Below are 7,680 nucleotides of genomic sequence, written 5' to 3' on the forward strand. Positions count from 1 at the left end.
GTGATGAGCGGATAATTTATACGTTTTTTTGGCATTGCTTTTAGGTAGTTTTTAGTATGATTTAGTTACTTTTTACTATATTTTTATTAGTTTTTATTCAAAATTCACATTTCTGGACTTTACTATGAGTTTGTGTATTTTTCTGTGATTTCAGGTATTTTCTGGCTGAAATTGAGGGACCTGAGCAAAATCTGATTCAGAGGCTGAAAAAAAGACTACAGATGCTGTTGGATTCTGACCTCCCTGCACTCGAAATGGATTTTCGGAGCTATAGAAACCTAAATGGTGCACTCTCAATTGCGTTGGAAAGTAAACATCCAGGGATTTCCATAAATATATAATAGTCCATACTTTGCTCAAAGATAAATGACGTAAACTGGCGTTCAACGCCAATTCCATGTTGCATTCTAGCGTTAAACGCCAGAAACAGGTTACAAGTTGGAGTTAAACGCCCAAAATAGGTTACAACCTGGCGTTTAACTCTAGAAACAGCCTAGGCACGTGTAAAGCTCAAGTCTCAGCCCCAGCACACACCAAGTGGGCCCCGAAAGTGGATTTCTGCACTGTCTGTCATAGTTTACTCATTTTCTGTAAACCTAGGTTACTAGTTTAGTATTTAAACAACTTTTAGAGATTTATTTTGTATCTCATGACATTTTTAGATCTAAACTTTGTATCTTAGACGGTATGAGTCTCTAAACTCCATTGTTGGGGGTGAGGAGCTCTGTTGTGTCTCGATGAATTAATGCAACTATTTCTGTTTTCTATTCAAACACGCTTGTTTCTATCTAAGATATTCATTCGCACTTTAGTATGATGAATGTGATGATCCGTGACACTCATCACCATTCTCACCCTATGAACGCGTTCCTGACAACCACCTCCGTTTTACCTTGGATTGAATGAATATCTCTTGGGTTCTTGGCTCATGAGTCTGATCACCTCTCCTAACAACGGAACTTTCAGATCCGTGAGACCAGAGTCTTCGTGGTATAAGCTAGAATCCATTGGCAGCATTCTTGAGATCCGGAAAGTCTAAACCTTGTCTGTGGTATTCAGAGTAGGATCCAGGAAGGGATGACTGCAACGAGCTTTAAACTCGTGAGTGCTGGTCGTAGTGATAGACGCAAAAGGATCAATGGATCCTATTCCATCACAAGTGAGAACCGACAGATGATTAGCCATGTACATGGACCTTTTTCACTGAAAGGACGGATGGTAGCCATTGACAACGGTGATCCACCGACATACAACTTGCCATGGAAGGAGCCTTGCGTGCATGAAGAAGATGACAGTAGGAAAGCAGAGATTCAGAAGACAAAGCATCTCCAAAACTCCAACATATTCTCCATTACTGCATAACAAGTATTTATTTCATACTCTTTTATTCTTTGCAACTCAAACTAATAATCATAATTGATATCCTGACTAAGATTTACAAGATAACCATAGATTGCTTCAAGCCGAAAATCTCCGTGGGATCGATCCTTACTCACGTAAGGTATTACTTGGACGACCCAGTGCACTTGCTGGTTAGTGGTACGAGTTGTAAAAAGTGTGATTTACAATTTTGTGCACCACTTACCCTCTATAGAGACTCCCAAGAGTTTGTACGTAATTGTTACAGTTGCCAGAGAGCTGGTAATCTGCCTCACGGTTATGCCATGCCTCAGTAAGGGATCTTAGAGATTGAGTTATTTGATGTATGGGGTATTGACTTCATGGGGCCTTTCCCACCATCAAACTCAAATAGTTATATTCTGGTGGCAGTAGACTATGTATCTAAATGGGTAGAGGCAATTGCAACCCCCACTAATGATACTAAGACAGTGATGAAGTTCCTCCAGAAGCATATCTTCAACAGGTTTGGTGTCCCTAGGATATTGATCAGTGACGGAGGCACTCATTTATGCAATAAACAGCTTGACTCTGCTCTAGTCAGATATGGAATTAACCATAAAGTGGCCACTCCATATCATCCACAGACAAATGGGCAGGCTGAAGTCTCGAATAGAGAACTAAAACGAATCCTGGAACGGAGTGCAAGTACCCGTAGAAAGGATTGGGCAAGAAGTCTGGATGATGTTCTGTGGGCATATAGAACCGCATTCAAGACTCCTATAGGGACCTCTCCATGCCAACTTGTGTATGAAAAAGCCTGTCATCTGCCAGTGGAACTGGAACACAAGGCCTACTAAGCAACTAGGTTCCTAAACCTTGATGCTAAGGTAGCTGGAGAGAAGAGATTACTCCAGTTGAATGAGCTGGAGGAGTTCAGACTCAATGCTTTCGAAAATGCTAAAATCTACAAGGAGAAAGCAAAAAGATGGCATGACAAAAGGCTGTCATGTAGAGTCTTTGAGCCAGGACAGAAGGTCCTGCTATTTAACTCTAGGCTCAGATTGTTCCCTGGGAAACTGAAATCCCAGTGGAAGGGACCATATGTCATTACAAGTGTATCACCATATGGTTATGTAGAGCTTCAGGATATTGACTCTGAAAAAAAATTCATTGTTAATGGACAGAGAGTCAAACACTATCTTGAAGGCAATGTTGAGCAAGAGTGCTCAAAACTGAGACTAAATTAAAAGCTCAGTAAAAGTCTAGCTAAAGACAGTAAAGAAGCGCTTATTGGGAGGCAACCCAATCTTATTTATCTATGTTAATTACTTTTTCATTTCATTTTCCATTGTTAGTTTATATTTTCTTTAGGTTGATGATCATGTGGGGTCACAAAAACAGCTGCAGAATTAAAGTGGAATAAAAAACAGCATCAAAAATAGCACACCCTGGAGGACAGGCTTACTGGCGTTTAAACGCCAGTAAGGATAGCAGAATGGGCGTTTAACGCCCATGCAGGCAGCATTCTGGGCATTTAACGCCAGAAATGGCAGCATTCTGGGTGTTCAAAAAAATGCCTAGTAAAGAAGGATTCCTGGCGTTTAACGCCAGCCATGGTATCTGGCTGGGCGTTAAACGCCTAAAGAGGCAGTCAAGTGGGCGTTAAATGCCAGAATAGATAGCATTCTGGGCGTTTAACGCCAGGATGACACAAGGGATGTAATTTTGTTTTCAATTCAATTTTTTTCAATTTTTCATTTTTTAATTGACAATTTTTTGCATCAAACATATTTTAAACGTTCATCTTTCAATTTCTATTTTCAAAAATTCATAATCCTTCCAATTCTTTTTTATTCTTTTTCAATTCTTTTCAATTCCTTCCAAAATGTTTTCAAAACTTACATATCTTTTCAAATTCTTTTCAACTCTTTTTAATTTTTCTAGTATACAGTAATAAGTTTTCAAAATTAATTGTATCATTCTTTTTCTACTCCCTTCTATCTTATTTTGCTCGAGGACGAGCAAAGCTTTTATGTTTGGTGTGGAAAAGCTTAGCTTTTTGCTTTCCATAACCACTAATGGCACCTAAGGCCGGAGGAACCTCTAGGAAGGGGAACAACAAAGGCAAGGAAGAGACATAAAGGAGCTCGAAAACTCCATTGGTTCTTCAAGAGGAAGAAGAAGCCACCATCACTAAGGTGGACCCGTTCCTTAATCTCCTTGTTTATTTTCTTTTCTGTTTTCGGTTTTTATGCTTTATGTTTTGACTATGTTTGTGTCTTCATTACATGATCATTAGTGTCTAGTGTCTATGTCTTAAAGCTATGAATGTCCATGACTCTTTCACCTTTCTTAAATGAAAAATGTTTTTATTTGCAAAAGAACAAGAAGTACATGAATTTTGAATTCTATCTTGAAAATAGTTTAACTATTTTGATGTGGTGGCAATACTTTTTGTTTTCTGAATGAATGCTTGAACAGTGCATATTTTTTATAGTGGAGTTTATGAATGTTAAAATTGTTGGCTCTTGAAAGAATAATGAAAAAGGAGACATGTTATTGATAATCTAAAAAATCATAAAATTGATTCTTGATGCAAGAAAAAGCAGTGAAAAAAAACACAAAGCTTGCGGAAAAAAAATGTGGCAAAAAATAAAAGAAAAAGAAAGAAAAAGAAAAAGCAAGCAGAAAAAGCCAGTAACCCTTTAAACTAAAAGGCAAGGGTAAAAGGGATCCAAGACTTTGAGCATAAATGGATAGGAGGGCCCAAAGGAATAAAATCCTGGCCTAAGCGGCTAAACCAAGCTGTCCCTAACCATGTGCTTGTGGCGTGAAGGTGTCAAGCGAAAAGTTTGAGACTGAGCGGTTAAAGTCGTGGTCCAAAGCAAAAAGAGTGTGCTTAAGAGCTCTGGGCACCTCTAACTGGGGACTCTAGCAAAGCCGAGTCACAATCTGAAAAGGTTCACCCAGTTATGTGTCTGTGATATTTATGTATCTGGTGGTAATACTGGAAAACAAAATGCTTAGGGTCACGGCCAAGACTCATAAAGTAGCTGTGTTCAAGAATCAACATACTGAACTAGGGGAATCAATAACACTATCTGAATTCTGAATTCCTATGGATACCAATCATTCTGAACTTCACAGGATAAAGTGAGATGCCAAAACTGTTCAGAAGCAAAAAGCCACTAGTCCCGCTCATCTAATTAAAACTAATCTTCATTGATGTTTTTGGAATTTATTGTATATTCTCTTCTTTTTTATCCTATTTTGTTTTTAGTTGCTTGGGGACAAGTAACAATTTAAGTTTGGTGTTGTGATGAGCGGATAATTTATACCCTTTTTGGCATTGTTTTTAGATAGCTTTTAGTATATTTTAGTTACTTTTTATTATATTCTTATTAGTTTTTATTTAAAAATCACATTTTTGGGCTTTACTATGAGTTTGTGTATTTTCTGTAATTTCAGGTATTTTCTGGCTGAAATTGAGGGACCTAAGCAAAAATCTGATTCAGAGGCTGAGAAAGGACTGCAGATGCTGTTGGATTCTGACCCTCCTGCACTCGAAATGGATTTTCTAGTGCTGTAGAAACCCAAATGGCGCGTTCTCAATTGCGTTGAAAAGTAGACATCTTGGGCTTTCCTGCAATATATAATAGTTCATATTTTGCCCGAGATTTGATGGCCCAAACTGGCGTTAAAAGCCAGCCAAAAACTTTCTGGCGTAAAACACCAGAACTGGCATACTTTTCGGCGTTAAACGCCCATTTTGGCACTCAGGGTGGCGTCTAACTCCAATATGAGGCATATGCACGTGGAAGCTTGAAAGCTCAGCCCAAACACTCACCAAGTGGGCCCCGAAAGTGGAATTCTGCACTATCTACACCTAGTTACTCATTTTCTGTAACCCTAAGTTACTAGTTTAGTATAAAAACTACTTTTAGAGATTCATTTAGCAACTCATGACAATTTTATTCCATATTGTATCTCTGACGGCATGAGTCTCTAAACCCCATTGGTGGGGGTGAGGAACTCTGTTGTGTTTCAATGGATTAATGCAATTGCTATTGTTTTCTATTCAATCACGCTTGATTCTATTCTAAGATACTCACTCGTACTTCAATATGGAGAAGATGATGATCCGTGACACTCATCATTATTCTCACATTTATGAACGCGTGCCTGACAACCACTCCCGTTCTATCTGAGCTCAACGTAGTCATTGGGCGACAGCTTGAGTGCGTATCTCTTGGGTCTCTGATTCACGGACCGAGTCCGTGGGATCAGAACCTTCATGGTAGAGGCTAGAACCAATTGGAAGCATTCCTGGGATCTGGAAAGTCTAAACCTTGTCTGTGGTATTCCGAGTTAGATCTGGGAAGGGATGACTGTGACGAGCTTCAAACCTGCGAATGTTGGCGCAGTGACAGTGTGCAAAAGGATAGAGAGATCCTATTCCGACGCTAGCAGGAACCGATAGATGATTAGCCGTGCGGTAGCTGTACATGGTATTTTTCATCCGAGACGAGAAATCCGATAGTTGATTAGCCGTGCAGAGATCGTACCTAGTATTTTTCATCCGAGAGGATCATACAACTTGCCATTGAAGGAAGCCATGCGTGTTTGGAGAAGAAGACAGTAGGAAAAAAGAGATTCAGATGACAGAGCATCTCCGAAATCTCAACCTGTTCCTCATTACTGAATCACAAGTACCACTTAATTCATGCTATTTAATTTTCATAACAAAACCATTTTTATTATTAATCTCCTGACTAAGATTTACAAGGTAACCATAGCTTTCTCTTTACCCTTCTTGGTGGCCATCCTGAAAAGGAAAGAAGAAAGTAACATGTAAAGCTAAGGGTTTGAGCAAGGAAGAGGACGGTACAAGTGATAATCCATGCACGGTAAAGAAGGATGTCGTTAACACATGGTCGCGACTACATGTGAAAAGTTCATCAATGGAAATATAGCAAGTGCATGTTATGGCAAATAGATGCAAGATGTTTATTGGCATGCTGGCAAAGGCATGAGTAGCATAGTTCAAGCATTAAATGCCCAATTTGATTATCAAGTCTGTGAAACTAACAATCTGTTTGTATTAACAATTATATTCAATTAATAATATATAAAAGGAGTTTTGTGAAAAACAGGCATTAGAGTAGTAGAATAGAATAATTTAAAAATAATGCACAATGCCATACGGGCTTTTTCACAAACACTTAGCATGCATGGTAAATATGTTGTTGAAAGTATTAAATTGAATATGCAAGCAATCCTTTAAGAAGTAATATTTAATTGTCAAACAATTTCTTAATAATCCACAAGCAAAATATAGAAGAAAACAATCACGCCATTAAATTTCTAACACCAATCAAAAGAATAAAAAGAAAAAGAAAGAAAAAGAAAACATATATAATGAAAGAAAAAGGAAAAGAAGAAGAAAACATAAATAAAAATAAAAATAATAATAGAAAAGTAAAGAGGGAAGAAGAAAAGAAAAGAACCTTGATGATGAATGTGAAAAAGAAAGAAGGGGGATAAAGTGAGAAGGAATAAAGAAGAAAGAAGGAAGAAGAAAAAGATAAGAAGGGAGAAGGAAAAATTAGGATTGGGGAAGAAAAGATAAGATTTCTGGCGCTGATCTGGATAAGCTGTGGGCGCAGGCGACGCGGACGCGTGGAGCACGCATTTGCGTGGTTGGCGCTATTTTCAAGTGACGCGGACGCGTGGGTCACGCGAACGCGTGACTTAATTTGTGCTAGTGGCGCGAGAGCAGCCTCACGTACGCACGAATTTCTGTTTCGTTTGCATATTGCCAAAATTTAGGGTGACGCATGAGCGTGGGTGATGCGCACGCGTGAATGGCCTTACTTTTAAAAATGACGCGGACGCGTGGGGGACGCGTACGCGTGGTAGGGCTTGTGCTTCTAGCACAATTCCAGCTCCACTCCATCATAACTCGCTGCCATACACCCATTTTCGTCAATTTTGAAGAGTCACGCGTACGCGTGGGTGACGCGCACGCGTGGGAGGCTGTTTTCTCAAGTGACGTAGACGCGTCAAGGACGCTCACGTGTGGGCGTGTGTGTGCCTTAGGCACACCTCCAGCCATGCTCCCGCGTGACTCTTTGCTTCTTTTCTTCCTTGTTTCGAATGCATGTATGACGTGGACGCGTCAGCAATACTTGCGCGTCGCATGCTCTCTTTTTTTTTTACATATGCAAAATGCAAATGCAAATGCAGACTATATGCAGAGATTATGAGAAGAGTCATTAACAAAAAAAATAGAATAAAGTAAAATAAAACTAAGACTGAAACGGAATGTTAAACAAAATA

This window comes from Arachis ipaensis, chromosome B05 (genome assembly GCF_000816755.2).
Source record: "Arachis ipaensis cultivar K30076 chromosome B05, Araip1.1, whole genome shotgun sequence".
Lineage (NCBI taxonomy): Eukaryota > Viridiplantae > Streptophyta > Magnoliopsida > Fabales > Fabaceae > Arachis > Arachis ipaensis.